The sequence below is a fragment of the Bombina bombina genome, chromosome 6 (genome assembly GCF_027579735.1).
Source record: "Bombina bombina isolate aBomBom1 chromosome 6, aBomBom1.pri, whole genome shotgun sequence".
NCBI lineage: Eukaryota > Metazoa > Chordata > Amphibia > Anura > Bombinatoridae > Bombina > Bombina bombina.
The window spans coordinates 764481225-764497943 of NC_069504.1; the positions used below are offsets into that span (position 1 = coordinate 764481225).

Sequence of the window (16719 nt, forward strand, 5' to 3'; positions counted from 1 at the left end):
TACCTGCCTCTTTGTCTGTCTGCCTGCCTGCCTGTCTTTACAAAAGATAATTATCTTTATTTTAAATTGACATGTGTTTTTAAGGAATTGCAAGATACAGTTGTTTCAATGAATATCACCACTTTCAGGGGATATTAAAATGCATAGTTGCTTTAAAAAATCAAAGAAAAAAGCCTACCGCACCCCTTGTTCCCAGGCGGTCTCCCATCCATGTACTGACCGGGCCTGACGCTGCTTAACTTCCGAGATCAGACGGGATCGGGTGCATTCAGCGTAGTGTGGCGGTAGGCATTGGCTGCCTGTACCCAGCGCGAATTAAGCTTGCACATGCCTTCATTCACAGCTTTGTAAACAATGGAAGAGATAAAATGGGGTTACAATTTTGACCGCAAATGAATAAATAAAAAAGGCCAGTACAAGCCCAGAATAACTCGCTGACCCATTACAAAAAGTATACATGGATAAGGTTTACCTGCCTCTTTGTCTGCCTGCCTGTCTGTCTTTACAAAAGATAATTATCTTTATTTTAAATTGACATGTGTTTTTAAGGAATTGCAAGATACAGTTGTTTCAATGAATATCACCACTTTCAGGGGATATTACAAATGCATAGTTGCTTTAAAAAAATCAAAGAAAAAAGCCTACCGCACCTGGTGTTCCCAGGCGGTCTCCCATCCAGGTACTGACCGGGCCTAACGCTGCTTAACTTCCAAGATCAGACGGGATCGGATGCATTCAGCGTAGTGTGGCGGTAGGAATTGGCTGCCTGTACCCAGCGCGAATTAAGCTTGCACATGCCTTCATTCACAGCTTTGTAAACAATGGAAGAGATAAAATGGGGTTACAATTTTGACCGCAAATGAATAAATAAAAAAGGCCAGTACAAGCCCAGAATAACTCGCTGACCCATGACAAAAAAGTATACATGGATAAGGTTTACCTGCCTCTTTGTCTGCCTGCCTGCCTGTCTTTACAAAAGATAATTATCTTTATTTTAAATTGACATGTGTTTTTAAGGAATTGCAAGATACAGTTGTTTCAATGAATATCACCACTTTCAGGGGATATTACAAATGCATAGTTGCTTTAAAAAATCAAAGAAAAAAGCCTACCGCACCCGGTGTTCCCAGGCGGTCTCCCATCCAGGTACGGACCGGGCCTGACGCTACTTAACTTCCGAGATCAGACGGGATCGGGTGCATTCAGCGTAGTGTGGTGGTAGGCATTGGCTACCTGTACCCGGCGCGAATTAGGCTTGCACATGCCTTCATTCACAGCTTTGTAAACAATGGAAGAGATAAAATGGGGTTACAATTTTGACCGCAAATGAATAAATAAAAAAGGCCAGTACAAGCCCAGAATAACTCGCTGACCCATGACAAAAAGTATACATGGATAAGGTTTACCTGCCTCTTTGTCTGCCTGCCTGCCTGCCTGTCTGTCTTTACAAAAGATAATTATCTTTATTTTAAATTGACATGTGTTTTTAAGGAATTGCAAGATACAGTTGTTTCAATGAATATCACCACTTTCAGGGGATATTACAAATGCATAGTTGCTTTAAAAAATCAAAGAAAAAAGCCTACCGCACCCGGTGTTCCCAAGCGGTCTCCCATCCAGGTACTGACCGGGCCTGACGCTGCTTAACTTCCGAGATCAGACGGGATCGGGTGCATTCAGCATAGTGTGGCGGTAGGCATTGGCTGCCTGTACCCAGCGCAAATTAAGCTTCCATATGCCTTCATTCACAGCTTTGTAAACAATGGAAGAGATAAAATGGGGTTACAATTTTGACCGCAAATGAATAAATAAAAAAGGCCAGTACAAGCCCAGAATAACTCGCTGACCCATGACAAAAAGTATACATGGATAAGGTTTACCTGCCTCTTTGTCTGCCTGCCTGTCTGTCTTTACAAAAGATAATTATCTTTATTTTAAATTGACATGTGTTTTTAAGGAATTGCAAGATAAAGTTGTTTCAATGAATATCACCACTTTCAGGGGATATTACAAATGCATAGTTGCTTTAAAAAAATCAAAGAAAAAAGCCTACCGCACCTGGTGTTCCCAGGCGGTCTCCCATCCAGGTACTGACCGGGCCTGACGCTGCTTAACTTCCAAGATCAGACGGGATCGGATGCATTCAGCGTAGTGTGGCGGTAGGCATTGGCTGCCTGTACCCAGCGCGAATTAAGCTTGCACATGCCTTCATTCACAGCTTTGTAAACAATGGAAGAGATAAAATGGGGTTACAATTTTGACCGCAAATGAATAAATGAAAAAGACCAGTACAGGCCCAGAATAACTCGCTGACCCATGACAAAAAGTATACACGGATAAGGTTTACCTGCCTCTCTGTCTGTCTGCCTGTCTGCCTGTTTGTCTGTCTTTACAAAAGATAATTATCTTTATTTTAAATGGACATGTGTTTTTAAGGAATTGCAAGATACACGCATGCATAGCTGGTTTAAAAAAAAAAAAAAAAAAAGCATACTGCACCCGGTGTTCCAAGGCGGTCTCCCATGCAGGTACTGACCGGGCCTGACGCTGCTTAACTTCCAAGATCAGACGGGATCGGGTGCATTCAGAGTAGTGTGGCGGTAGGCATTTGCTGCCTTTACCCAGCGCGAATTAAGCTTGCACATGCCTTCATTCACAGCTTTGTAAACAATGGAAGAGATAAAATGGGGTTACAATTTTGACTGCAAATGAATAATTAAAAAAGGCCAGTACAAGCCGAGAATAACTCGCTGACCCATGACAAAAAGTATACATTGATAAGGTTTACCTGTCTCTTTGTCTGTCTGCCTGTCTGTCTTTACAAAAGATAATTATCTTTATTTTAAATTGACATGTGTTTTTAAGGAATTGCAAGATACAGTTGTTTCAATGAATATCACCACTTTCAGGGGATATTACGCATGCATAGTTGCTTTAAAAAATCAAAGAAAAAAGCCTACCGCACCCGGTGTTCCCAGGCGGTCTCCCATCCAGGTACTGACCGGGCCTGACGCTGCTTAACTTCCGAGATTAGACGGGATCAGGTGCATTCAGAGTAGTGTGGCGGTAGACATTTGCAGTGTGTACCCAGTGCGTATTAAGCTTGCTCATGCCTTCATTCACAGCTTTTTAAACAATGGAAGAGATAAAATGGGGTTAAAATTTTGACCGCAAATTAATAAATAAAAAAGGTCAGTACAGGCCCAGAATAACTCGCTGACACATGACAAAAAGTATACACGGATAAGGTTTACCTGCCTCTCTGTCCGTCTGTCCGTCTGCCTGCCTGTCTTTACAAAAGATAATTATCTTTATTTTAAATGCACATGTGTTTTTAAGGAATTGCAAGATACACGCATGCATAGCTGGTTTTAAAAAAAAAAAAAAAAAAAAGCATACCGAACCCAGTGTTCCCAGGTGGTCTCCCATGCAGGTACTGACCGGGCCTGACCCTGCTTAACTTCCAAGATCAGACGGGATCGGGTGCATTCAGAGTAGTGTGGACATTTGCTGCTTGTACCCAGCGCGTATCCTATTTCACTGTAGTGCGGTCCCTAGAGTCTGTTCTATGCAAAATCACTCCCAATCCAGACTTCGCTCACCCTTTCGGGGGCTTGGCCTCGGAATCAAAGCAAGCGCCTTAGGGGAAGACTTTTCATAGTCCTTTGCAAACAGATATCGTTCTACTTGAGCTACCATGCTATCATAAGTTGTGGGGTTTCCTTGACTGACCTATTCACGTAGACCATGGGGAAGCTCTTTCAAAAATCTGTCTAGCACCAGGGTCTCCACGATTTGTGCAGGACTTTGACTCTCTGGTTTGAGCCATTTCCGGGCCAGATGAATTAGATCGAACATCTGTGACCTGGGAGCCTTTCCTTCATTAAATCGACATTTATAAAAGTCGCTGTCACCCCCAACCGGGCCAGAATTTCAGTCTTTAATTTTGGGTAATCTGCAGCAGCCTCTTCTTCCATGTCGTAATAAGCTTTTTGTGCTTCTCCAAGGAGGAAAGGAGCAATTGTACTGGCCCACTGTTCTGGAGGCCAAGTTTCACGGGTGGCTGTTCGTTCAAATGCGAGCCGGTAGGTCTCCACATCATTATCTGGAGTCATTTTCTACAGACAGCTGCTTGCCTGTATCCTGCTTACCCCTCCAGCTTGCGCAGGTACCCTTTGGGTACTAAGGCGTTCCAGGATCTCTTTCTGTGTTTTGCTTAAAGCTCCAATTTGTCTAGCTAGGAGCCTGTTAAATTCCTGTTGGGCTGCTACAGAAGCTGCAGCTTGCCTGTTAGTCTCCTGCTGCACCAAAGTAGCCTGTAGCAGGGCCTTTACAATATCCTCAATTTTTTTTGTATGTGGGTTCCGTACCTTTAAGGCTCTTGTGTCAGTTAAGCCGGTGCAACACCAATCCCACTTCTCACACCATTTGTGGAAAGGCCACTGCAAATACGGTCAGGCAACTGTATTTTGTATGAAACTTTTGTTTAATAAAAGTAAAAAAGAGTCAGGGTATACTTCCCCTTTAAATGAAAAATGCTTTTCAGCAGCAACAGAAAATACAAAACAAAAAGGCCTACTCCTGATAGGAGACTGACTAATAGTAGTTTCCCTAACTACTATTACTGGTCCAGCTACTCTGGCCCCAGTGAAAAAGAAACAAACATTCACAGCTTTTACAAAACAAAACAGTTTTCTCACCAGACCTTTAACTTCCATGCAGAAAGGTCCTTTACAGGTCTCCACTATCCCAGTGCAGCCTGATACTGAGACCCCTACCTGCTTTCTCAGAGCTATGCTATAGCCCTGACAAGGAACAGGTATACTAGCTAACAGAAAAACATTAACCACTTAACAACTAGGATAGATTTGCCCTGTGTAACCTCTGACTGATATATACATGGTTCTGTACACTGTCACAATATATATATAGTAAAATTCCAAAAACAGGCACTCAATGGTCTTGTAAAAAATATAAAATTTTATTCAGCAAGAGTTAAAAGTGACATAACGTTTCGGCACATTCATGCTCCTTTGTCAAATGTCATAAAAAAGGTCTTTATACAAAAAAACTAAAAACCGTTGACAAGTAATGCTTACTTTTCAGCGGTTTTTAGTTTTTTTGTATAAAGACCTTTTTTATGACATTTGACAAAGGCGCATGAATGTGCCGAAACGTTATGTCACTTTTAACTCTTGCTGAATAAAATTTGATATTTTTTACAAGACCATTGAGTGCCTGTTTTTGGAATTGGACTTTGGATATGTTACAGTGCACCATGGCATTGGATAATTTGTGAGATTGTGCCTTCCCTCCTTGGATACACACACATACATTATATATATATATATATATATATATATACACATACACAGTATGGGGCCTATCTATCAAGCTCCGAATTGAGCTTGATGGCCCGTGTTTCTGGCGAGTCTTCAGACTCGCCAGAAACAGCAGTTATGAAGCAGCGGTCACAAAGACCTCTGCTCCATAACCCTGTCCGCCTGCTCTGAGCAGGAGGACAGGAATCGCCAGAAATCAACCCAATCGAATACGATCGGGTTGATTGACACCTCCCTGCTGGCGGCCGACTGGCCGTGAGTCTGCAGGGGGTGGCGTTGCACCAGCAGCTCTTGTGAGCTGCTGGTGCAATGATGAATACGGAGAGCATATTGCTCTCTGCATTCAGCAAGGTCTTGCGGACCTAATCTGCACTGTCGGATCAGGTCCGCAAGACCTTTAATAAATAGAGGCCAATATATTATTTGTTATGCAGCACTGCCACAATTTGATTTGTTTTGTAACATAACCATTGTTTGATTTTCAATGCGGTGCTACCACTGTTTGATGCGTTATGTGGCGTTACCAGTTTGATTTTTATGCAGTGCTACCACTGTCTAATTTGCTATGCATTGCTACTACAGTTTGATTTGTTATGCTGTGCTACCACTGTTTGTTTGTTATGCAGAACTACTGCTGTTTGATTTGTTTTGCTGCGCTACCACTGTTTGATTTGCATTTAGCCACCAATTAGCAAGAGCTACTCAGGTGCTGAACCAAAAATGAGCCGGCTCTTAAGCTTACATTCCTACTTTTCAAATACAGATAGCAAGAGAATTAAACAAAATTGATAATATGAGTAAATGAGAAATTTGCTTAAAATTGCATGCTCTGTCTGAATCATGAAAGAAAAAAATGGGTTTCATATCCCTTTTAACTAGCAATGGGGATGATATGTAATCATGGGTGGGGGAAGGGGGCAGCAAAATGTATCCTCATCTGTGTGGCCAAAAATTCTAGCACCGGCCCTGCTCACAGGTCGTCATGCACATCCAAGGAGAAAGTAAACTCCAACAAATGTATATAATAAATTAAAGAGAATGTATGGGTGTTTTGCCTCCTCCTAGTGGACTGTAGTTTAATCCCACATGTGATGTCTAATGTGCTCTCACCATCATGAAAGAAATTCATTTTATCAGGTAAGCATACATTTTGTTTTTGCATTATAAAAGGTCACATTAAAGCTATTTTTATTTTCATACAAACAGGGAGTGCATGTCTGTGTAACTAGGTTTTTGGGCAGTCATTGCTCAATGGCTGTTAAGGAGAACTCTGACATCTTTCTGTTAAAATTAAGTTTTTTAGATGCCTCTTTAATTAAATTAGTTTATATGCATATTATAATATAAAATTTAACACATTGCAGCATTTTCATGCACTATTAAGGTAACGTACTCAAATATGTCACTACACATAAGTTGTTATATATTTAGTGTAATTGTGTAATGAGTGTCTTTACCCATAAACAAAGAGGCACATGAGAGATAAAGTGTTCTTCTTTATCATCAAATTATATTTAAAAATAAATAAATATTACACTGGCTTACTATATGTAATCATTTTGAAATCACATATATAATGTCACTATTTTTCTACTTCTTTTCACCATTTCTTTAGGGAAATACAAGTATAAATGATCCATTTACTGCATAGAATGGGAACTTCCTCTTTGTGGAAAGCCTTTAAGAAATCTAAAGCATTGTTTTGTCTAGAGTGCTTGTTACGTTCATGAAGGAAGGGAAAAAAGAAAGTGGACTGAGATTTTAAAGATTTTTACTCTATTTTATCTGTTTCCTAAAAATATATATATATACAGTATATATAGAAATGAAAGTTATAAGGATTTGTTCCAAATAATTTAAGACATATGATTGTGTTGGTTGGTATATTCCTTTATTAGATTGTTATTCATAGAAGTAACTAATTGACTTTAAGATTCAGGCACTGATGATTGAAAGGGCTGCAAAACGGAAATATATTCAAAAGGGATCCAACGCAATGCCGAGAATGCCAACAAAATATTTGAAAGTCCTTACATTTCTGTTTAAATGCAACACTGCAGAGAGACATTTTACTATACACCACAATGGGTGGAGATGTTAGCGAAATATTCCACGCAGCATCGGCACCGACATTGGAGAAGTAAAGTAAAGGATCCCTTTAAATATATAGCACCGTAATAACCCAACACCGCAAATAAACCATATACTCATTAACCCATATACCGCCAATAGCCCACCACAATAAACTTATTAATCTATTAACCCTTATACCGTCAATAGCCCACAGCAATAAACTTCCTAATCTATTAACCCCTATACCACCAATAGCTCACTGCAATAAACTTCCTAATCTATTAACCCTTATACTGCCAATAGCCCACAGCAATAAACTTCCTAATCTATTAACCCGTATACTGCCAATAGCCCACAGCAATAAACTTCCTAATCTATTAACCCGTATACCGCCAATAGCCCACAGCAATAAACTTCCTAATCTATTAACCCTTATACCGCCAATAGCTCAATGCAATAAACTTCCTAATCACTTTCATGAATCAGTGCCCGTTTTAAAAAATACTTTTAAAAACAGAGGCACTTTCATTCATGAAATTTTACGTTGCAGCATTTTCTTTTTTAAATACTTGCCTTTTTCTGCAGCCAAGCCGGACCAGTGATCCCCCGCCCACAGCTCCTCTGTACTTACGTCAGCAATGACAAATCCGGCTTCCTCCAATTATGGCATGCACCCCAGCCACACCGTGATTGGAGGAAGCCGGTTTCGTTATTGATGTGCTCAGTACAGCATGAGAAGCGGGCGGGGGATCGCTGGTCCGGCTTGCCTGCAGAAAAAGGTAAGTAATTTTAAAAAAAATGTTGCAATGTAAACTTTCATTAATGAAAGTTCCCCTGTTTTTAATAGTATTTTTAAAAACCGGGCACTGATTCATGAAAGTTTACAATTACTTTAACCCCTATACTGCCAATAGCCTACCGCTATAAACTTCCTAACCTATTAACCCCTATACCGCCAATAGACCACTGCTATAAACTTCCAAACCTATTAACCCCTATACCATCAATAGCACACAGCAAACGCCCCCTATACTTATAACCCCTTTACGGCCAATACCCCTAACCTATTAACCCCTACACTGCCTCAACCCAGAAACGCAAACTACCCCTACACTACTTAAATACCTAACACCTACCCACCTCTAAGCTAAAACCCGTAAGTTACAAAAAATAAACTCTAAATGTACACAACAAAAAAAAAAAAAAAACACTACTAAAAATAAAAAACCCTCAGTTATGTCTATAATAAAACTAAGGCTCCCTTGCAAAAAACACAACCCAAAATAAAAAAATTAAAAAATAAACTAATACTAAAGGTTAGAAAGGCTTTTTGTAGGGCATTGCCCTAAAGTGAATCGGCTCCTTGAAAAATACACAAAAAAAACCTACAATACAAGTAAACAAAGTCTCTCTCAAAAAACTTACTCTAAGCATTTGGCTGGGCATTGCCTAGGTTGGGATAACTTTCTGTGCCCAAAACACCACTGGGCCAAGTAAAGACAACCGGGTCTTGGAAAGGAATACAGACAAAGTATATTTATATTAAATGTCAGGCCACAGGACACTTACATGTGTGCGGCCTGGGCTGCACAAAGAAGTAGAGGGTTAGCGCATCAGGGTCCTGCTGTTTTGTGTCTAATGTTGGATGTTGAGAGGGTTTTGGAACACACATTATGCTAAGTTTAGCACACTAGGGACTTGCTACTGTTAAAGGGACACTGAACCCACATTTTTTAATTTGTGATTCAGATAGAACATGCAATTTTAAGCAACTTTCTAATTTACTCCTATAATCAAATTTTCTTCATTCTCTTGATATCTTTATTTGAAAAGCAAGAATGTAAGTTTAGATGCCGGCCCATTCTTGGTGAACAACCTGGGTTGTCCTTGTTGATTGGAAAGCACCAATATTAAGTGCTGTCCAGTGTTCTGAACCAAAAATTGGCTGGATCCTTAGCTTAGATGCCTTCTTTTTCAAATAAAGATAGCAAGAGAACAAAGAAAAAATGATAATAGGAGTAAGTTAGAAAGTTGCTTAAAATTGCATGCTCTATCTGAATCATGAAAGAAAACATTTGGGTTTAGTGTCCCTTTAATATTAACCTGGATTTGGAGACCCTTTAATATTAACCTGGATTTGGAGACCTGCAATAAAGATAGTGCTATTTATGCTATAGGAGATCAGAAATTACTTTGGGTGGAATTGGCACCAAAGTCTGCACAGGAACTTTTAAGACTCCTGAAAACATAATTCTTTGCTTGATTATTTTAGGGAGAAGACCTAGCAAGCCTTCATGTTAACCTGTCCTCCTTGTTAATACTTCAACATATTATATGAATAACGTTTCTGGCTTATAAAATGTGTATACTGATACTGAGCACTGGTAACTACTACTTAGATTACCAATTTGTCTGCTTCTATTGTTTTGATGCCGATTGCTACTGGATATCCTGTTCCCTGACCTTGTACTGTTTCCAGACGGTCTCCTGGGCACTCCCTAAATGTTGATGTTAGAGTCATGCTCATTGAGATATGACTACTACCTACCTTTAACTACATCTGGAATAGTATTGCAATCAGTGGCCTAATACTTATTACACCTTTGAAAATATCAGATACGTATTCAAATGTGAAAGGAAATCGAACCAAGCAAAGGTTGGCACTAGAGCTGCAACAACTAATCGTCATAATCGATAATAATCGATTATGAAAATAGTTGTCAACGAATCTCATAATCGATTAGTTGGTTTGCAATTAGTTGGTCTGTGCACAACACCAGCTGCTTCACTCCAATGAGCCCCTGCACATGGTATTGTGTTTTATAGTTATGTCCTTAGCCTAAAGGACATCTACAGACGTCTACTTTTCACTTTTTCAGGACAGTATACGTTTACAACTACCCCCGGATTATGTGCAACCCAGATATAATAGTCATCATTTGGATTGTTTATATTAAATCAGGTGATTTGGAACTATGCTTTGCATAATATAGTGCTGAGCTTGATATTTACACTTAGCCGCTAGACTGATGGGAGTTATTTAGAATGATGTGCACTATTATCTGTTTGCACAATTATTAGCGTATTGCTTGTTATTGCTGATTATATGTACTATATAAATAAATGTGTAAGGCTTTGTCTTGTTATTGATATACAGTCCTTAGCGCGTTTGATTTTTTTATTTTATTTTATTTATTTTTTATATTTTTAATATATTGTGATAATATGTACCAGATTCAACCTATATGTATATATCTGTTATTTTTAGAGCGAACTTAGATATTTCCCCCCAACATTATAGCTGATTATTTACCATTGCATGTAGATATTCAAGATATTTTTATGTAAGAATGAAATCAAGGGTTACTTTATTGAGAGGCCCCTTGCCAAGGTGAAAACCCCTTTGCATTGGTGAAGAGCTAACAAAGATAAATATCCCACTTTGGTAAAATTGGCAAAACCCTACTTATACACCTCAACAGCCTTTTCTCTGCTGCAGGAAATATAGCTGCAGAGAACCAGCCTTAGCCAGAAGCATGTGGACATGTTGAGATTTTTGCATTTCAATGCAAAGTTTCTGAAAGAGTGAATAACAGAATGTTATTAACAGTGATATTCTCTTTCTAGTTCTACCTCTTTTCAAACAGTTTGTGGTTTTGTTTTGTTTAATTATAAAACTGTTCTCTGCTGCTTAAAAATTGTGTTAATGTAAAGTTTTAGTCTGAAGTTTATATTTGTAACACTCAGTATGTGGATTTTATTTAAAATATAGGAAACAATTATTGATTTTTTTTTATCCGATTAGTCGATTAATCCAAAAAATAATCGGCCACTTTTTGTATAAAAAATACCATTGGGCCATGACAATGACAATTTCATGTCATGATAGGGGATATACCCTGTGTATAATTATATTGAAATCAACAATGGGAATTACAGCACTTATGCCAGTGTTGGCATCAATTTCTGTGACCAAAACACCATTGGGCTAGACTAAAAGAATTGCATTTCATGGAGGGGGATCTACCCTACATATATTAACAGTAAAATTAGTGGCCCAATGGTCATTAACCCTTTGAAAATATCAGCTACTTATTCAAAATTGTAATATTTGTATCGATGGCAATGTATGCCCTTTGTTTCCAGTTGTTATATACAATTGTTGTATAAGGGAATTCACCTCTGTGTAACTACATTATATGAATAATATTGTTATTTAAATAAAACCTATATTTTTATTTTAAAAGTCTGACAAAAAAGATTGAATAAGAAACCAACTTCCATGAATAAGAAACCAAATACCACGAATAAGAAACAGCTTGAATAAGAAACCAACTTCCTTATCGTACATAGCAAGGTCATATTCTAGCTAATATCATAGAAATAGTAAGAAATAAAACTTTGTGTCATATGGGGTCAGCATGCTCTTTTGTGAGACTTCAATTTTAATCTTTGGAACTGCTTACTATAATTGGGGGTCAGGTTTTCAATGTATTATTGCACCCATGCAGCACAATATCTTTAAAGGATAATAATGCAGCTCACCCAAGAGTTTCATGTGACATGAAATTAGCATTAGCAAGTTGAGTTTTGAGGATATATATAATACAGACTTCCCCCAGGTATCTTCCTTGTCGCATAAGAGCAACACCTATATAACAAGCCATATTTAGTTTCAAATTAGTGACACCACCAGTCATACACAGTGTATTTCTTTATTAACCCCTTAAGGACCGGGCATTTCTGACTAAGACTTCCCAAAAAGACCAGAGCATTTTTGCCATCACTACATTTAAACAGAAATAGAGCATTGTTGTTGTTTTTTTATTTACCTATAAAAACTATATATATTTTTTTTAGTAGAAAACCCAAAGTATTGATCTAGGCCCATTGTGGTATATTTCATGTCACCATTTCACCGCCAATTGCGATTAAATAAAAAAAATTGTCAACTTTTTCATAAAATTTGGGTTTCACACTGAAATTATTAATATACCGCTTTGCAATCATGGCACAAATGGTTATAAAAGCTTATCTGGGATCCCCTTTATTCAGAATTAGCAGAAATATATGGTTTTGCCATTGCTTTTTAGTAATTAGAAGGCCACTAATTGCTGTTCTCCACACTTCTATTATTCCCGGAAGTGAAGGGGTTAATCAGGTATCTTAAAAGGTTAATTTTAGCTTTAGTGTAGAGATTAGCCTCCCACCCCCTGATCCCTAACTGACCACTCTCAAACAGCTGCTCTCTTCCCTCCCCGACCAGTTACCCCCATGATCTTAAAGGGGCAGTAAACTTACAAACTAATGTTATATAATTCTGCACATAGTATATAACATTAGCTTACCGGCAGCTTTATACACTAAATTATTGCAAAGAAATTATATGTAAAAGCTCCTTTTACCAGAACACCACTCTTAGCTCTACTGAGCGGGTCTGGTTTTTCCACAGCGCATCTGGCAACACTGTCTAGTCACAGTGTGCCCGGTTGCCATTAAAATGAATGTAGCTCGCTCCTGCTACTAGACCAGAGCAGGAGCGACCTACATTCATTTTAATGGCACAACGGGAAAACAGTGACTTGACAGTGTTGCCGGATGCGCTGTGGAAAAAACAGGCAAAGAGTGGTGTTCTGGTAAAAGGAGCTTTTACATATAATTTATTTGCAATAATTTAGTGTTTAAAGCTGCCGATAAGCTAATGTTATATAATTCTGCACTATGTACAGAATTATATAACATTAGTTTGTAAGTTTACTGCCCCTTTAAGTACTGGCATACTGCTAATAAAACTTTATTTATCTTTCTGCAGTATAGGATCCCCCCTTAAGGGGTTAATATATACCTACCTTCAATACACCCACCCCAAACTGCTCACTTGATTTGCATTACAATTAAAAGCAAATGTCATGTTTTATTGTGAATCATTTATCTTTTTCCCACTGATTTATAAAGGTTGTCAGCTGAACCATTTGCATGTTATCATTACACTGTATATAGGCAGCTGCCATGCTCTCTGTATATATGTAAATTATATATTACATTTTACCCTCAGTAACCACAGCTGCAGTTTTGCCTCCCACATCAGCTACCAAGCAAGTTGTACAAATCCTTATTTAAAATGCACTTTATTCACTATTTGTTTTACTTATTGTCCTGCAGTTTAGCAGGGTGTGAAATACTTTTACTGATTTTCAGTCTCTGTATTGCTCGTCATTAAAACAATCTGACAGCCTCCATACTTTGCATATACAGCTAATCTGTCAGTATTCCCTAAGAGATCAGAAGATAAAGCTAGTGTGGTATTTATATCCATAGCATTAGTGAGCACTAGCCCTGAGATCAAACTTATTACTTTAAAGCAGTAAATTCAGTAATAAAGCAACAGCCCTCTCCCTACCCTTCATCTCTCTCCATCAATTACTGCGCGCAGGGAATAGACTCATTTTGTCAGAGAGCTGACACATAGGGTGATGAGGAAAGTCAGCAGGATCTGTGACTAAGCTCTTACTCTAGAGCTCCCCCTGCTTTTCGGAGGGATACTGCAGACAAGACATAGAAAGCTAACTGCTCTAAAGCCCATTGTTCTTATGCATACAACTAATTCTCTACTCTTGTTTCACACATTAACCTCTTAATCACTAAAGGATTTAGGTACATTTAAAGGCTAATCACTATACTGCAATGTTTTTATTTTCATTATTTTATGTACAAAATATAGTCAGATATGAACAATATGAAGAATCACCAAATGTAGAAATGTTCTATTTATATTTGCCTGCAGACACATAAAAATATAATATAATACATTTAGGAATAACTAAGTCTAGCATACAGATGGATTCTAATGAGGAATTGCAACATAGGGTTATGTGGATCTGATTCCTCAGTATCCCTAGCTTTACATCATGTGAAATACAAGTGTAAAATGTATTTGAAAGCACAGTAAACATCTGTATATACTGCAGTACATAGTGACAGTTTGTCGCCAGCAGACTTTTATAGCAATAAAGAAGTAGCTCTCTATTTTTTAAACTTCTTATTAGGAGGTTGGTACAGCCAATAAAATGCTGTTCTCCACTTACCCTGCTTTCTGACCATACCTCTTAATGACAGGTCGCTCGCTCGTGCAAGGGGCAGCCTCAGCACTATAATTAAAGGGCCAGTAAACCTAAAATATAATGTTATATAATTCGGCACATAGTGCAGAATTATATAACATTATATTAGCAGCAGCTTTATAAAACCTAATATTCCCTGTGAATTTTTATAAAAAAAGACCATTCTCCAGACCCGCTCTCTGTGCTCTTCTGAGCGGGTCTGTTTTTATCGCGGAGCGAGCTGCACTGAGTATAATGGCGCGGTCGGGCCGGGCTGTGACTAGACAGCTGGCCATATGCGCTCTGTGATAAAAACAGACCCGCTCAGAAGAGCACAGAGAGCGGGTCTGGAAAACGGTCTTTTTTTTATAAAAATTCACAGGGAATATTAGGTATGGTAAAACGGCTGCTAATATAATGTTATATAATTCTGCACTATGTGCAGAATTATATAACATTATATTTTAGGTTTACTGGCCCTTTAAACATTCACGCACAGGTGTGCTAAACTTCTATTTGTAATGCAAGTTAAAAGGTCTGCTTATGATACAGTTACAATGTACTGCAATGTTTGTAAAATATTGCAGTACACACATATATATTATTTATTTTGTATTTATTTATTTTGTTAGACAACAGCATTACAATTAGGCACATACAGCAACAGGCAAACAAGTTACATTCACATTATACATCTACTAATATGACCGGTTATACAAAACAAATGGCCCAATTAAATAAAAGAAAACAACTGTTGCATATTTCGGAAAATGAACTAAAAATGCACCTATACAAGTGCTTACATTTAATTAATTTCTCCAATTCAACAATATAAAGGAATATAAAGGTCAATACTAAATGGTGCATGAGTGAATTTCAATGTGAAATAAAGGCATTATTGCCGTATACTTCCATTAGCAAAAATGCTTCTAGTAAAAGTTATTAGTGTTTTTCTGCAGCATACGCACATATCCTGAGGGCCCATGAACCAGTAATCACTGCACCTTCTCAGAGAGTCAGTGGTGGCTTCTATGACACAAATTAAAGGGACAGTAAAGGCATAATTACATATTCATGATTTAGACAGAGCATATTATTTTAAACAACTTTCCAATTTACTTCTATTGTTTAATTTGCTTTATTCTCTTGTTATCCTTTGCTGAAAGGTTTATCTAGGTAAGCTCAAGAGCAGCAAAGACTCTTCTCCATTTTCAACTCTCTCCTCTACCCACCTGCACCACTCCCCTCATCTGCATTCAGTGCTCAAGACCTTGCTGACTATTTTTTCAATAAAACACTTGCCATCCGAAGAAACATCCCAACACAAACCTGCAATCTCCCAACTTCGCTCCCTCTGCCACTCTCTGCACCCTCCTCCCAACCACTGAGAGTGAAGTGGCTTCCCTTTTGTCTTCCTCACACCTCACTACCTGCCCACTTGACCCTATTCCTTCACATCTAATTCCTCCTCTGTCTCCCACCCTCACTCCGGCTCTTACTCACATAATCAACCTATCCCTTTCTACTGGCTCATTCCCTGTCTCCTTCAAACATGCAAAGGTCACCCCTATCCTCAAAAAACCCTCCCTTGACCCTAACTCCCCTGCAAACTACAGCCCCATATCACTGCTCCCTCTAGCTTCAAAATTCCTTGAAAAACTAGTTTTCAATCGCCAAACCCACTTCCTGTCCTCCAGCTCATTGCTCGACCCCCTGCAATCTGGCTTCCGCCCCAACACTCAACTGAGACTGCCCTCACCAAGGTTACTAACGATCTCCTTTCTGCTAAAAACAAAGGCTACTACTCTGTACTCTTACTTTACCTCTCTGCTGTCTTTGACACTGTTGACCATCCCCTTCTCCTAGGGACTCTCAGCTTTTTTGGGCTCTGTGACACTGCCCTCTCCTGGATTCACTCTTATCTCTCTAACAGATCCTTCTCCGTCTTTTTTGCTGGTGACTCCTCCTCTCTATTGCCTCTGTCTGTTGGAGTACCTCAAGGCTCTGTCCTGGGTCCTCTACTCTTCTCTGTTTACACTTCTTCACTGGGTAAACTTATCAACAGCTATGGCTTCAGCAATCACCTCTATGCTGATGATACCCAGATCTACCTTTCCACCCCTGCACTCTCTCCTTCTGTCAATTTCACATCAGCGACTGCTTATCTGGCATTTCCTCCTGGATGGCCTCTCACCACCTAAAAA

The 16719-nt window shown here is 38.8% G+C and overlaps 6 non-coding genes and 2 pseudogenes across 6 annotated transcripts; all 8 read right to left on the reverse strand.

Annotated features, from left to right (window-relative positions):
• Nucleotides 1-171: 171 nt before the first annotated feature.
• On the reverse strand, nt 172-290 carry LOC128665280 (5S ribosomal RNA). Its single transcript, XR_008403051.1, has one exon. It is a non-coding gene; the product is annotated as a 5S ribosomal RNA (ribosomal RNA).
• A 348-nt stretch (nt 291-638) lies between these two features.
• Nucleotides 639-757, reverse strand: LOC128665267 (5S ribosomal RNA). The gene has a single exon (XR_008403039.1). It is a non-coding gene; the product is annotated as a 5S ribosomal RNA (ribosomal RNA).
• A 348-nt stretch (nt 758-1105) lies between these two features.
• Nucleotides 1106-1224, reverse strand: LOC128665272 (5S ribosomal RNA). The gene has a single exon (XR_008403044.1). It is a non-coding gene; the product is annotated as a 5S ribosomal RNA (ribosomal RNA).
• A 355-nt stretch (nt 1225-1579) lies between these two features.
• LOC128665206 (5S ribosomal RNA) lies at nt 1580-1698 on the reverse strand. Its single transcript, XR_008403033.1, has one exon. It is a non-coding gene; the product is annotated as a 5S ribosomal RNA (ribosomal RNA).
• Nucleotides 1699-2046: 348 nt separating this feature from the next.
• Nucleotides 2047-2165, reverse strand: LOC128665241 (5S ribosomal RNA). The gene has a single exon (XR_008403036.1). It is a non-coding gene; the product is annotated as a 5S ribosomal RNA (ribosomal RNA).
• Nucleotides 2166-2487: 322 nt separating this feature from the next.
• On the reverse strand, nt 2488-2606 carry LOC128665429 (uncharacterized; annotated as a pseudogene).
• A 347-nt stretch (nt 2607-2953) lies between these two features.
• LOC128665302 (5S ribosomal RNA) lies at nt 2954-3072 on the reverse strand. The gene has a single exon (XR_008403071.1). It is a non-coding gene; the product is annotated as a 5S ribosomal RNA (ribosomal RNA).
• A 320-nt stretch (nt 3073-3392) lies between these two features.
• Nucleotides 3393-3511, reverse strand: LOC128665208 (uncharacterized; annotated as a pseudogene).
• Between the last annotated feature and the right edge of the window lie 13208 nt (nt 3512-16719).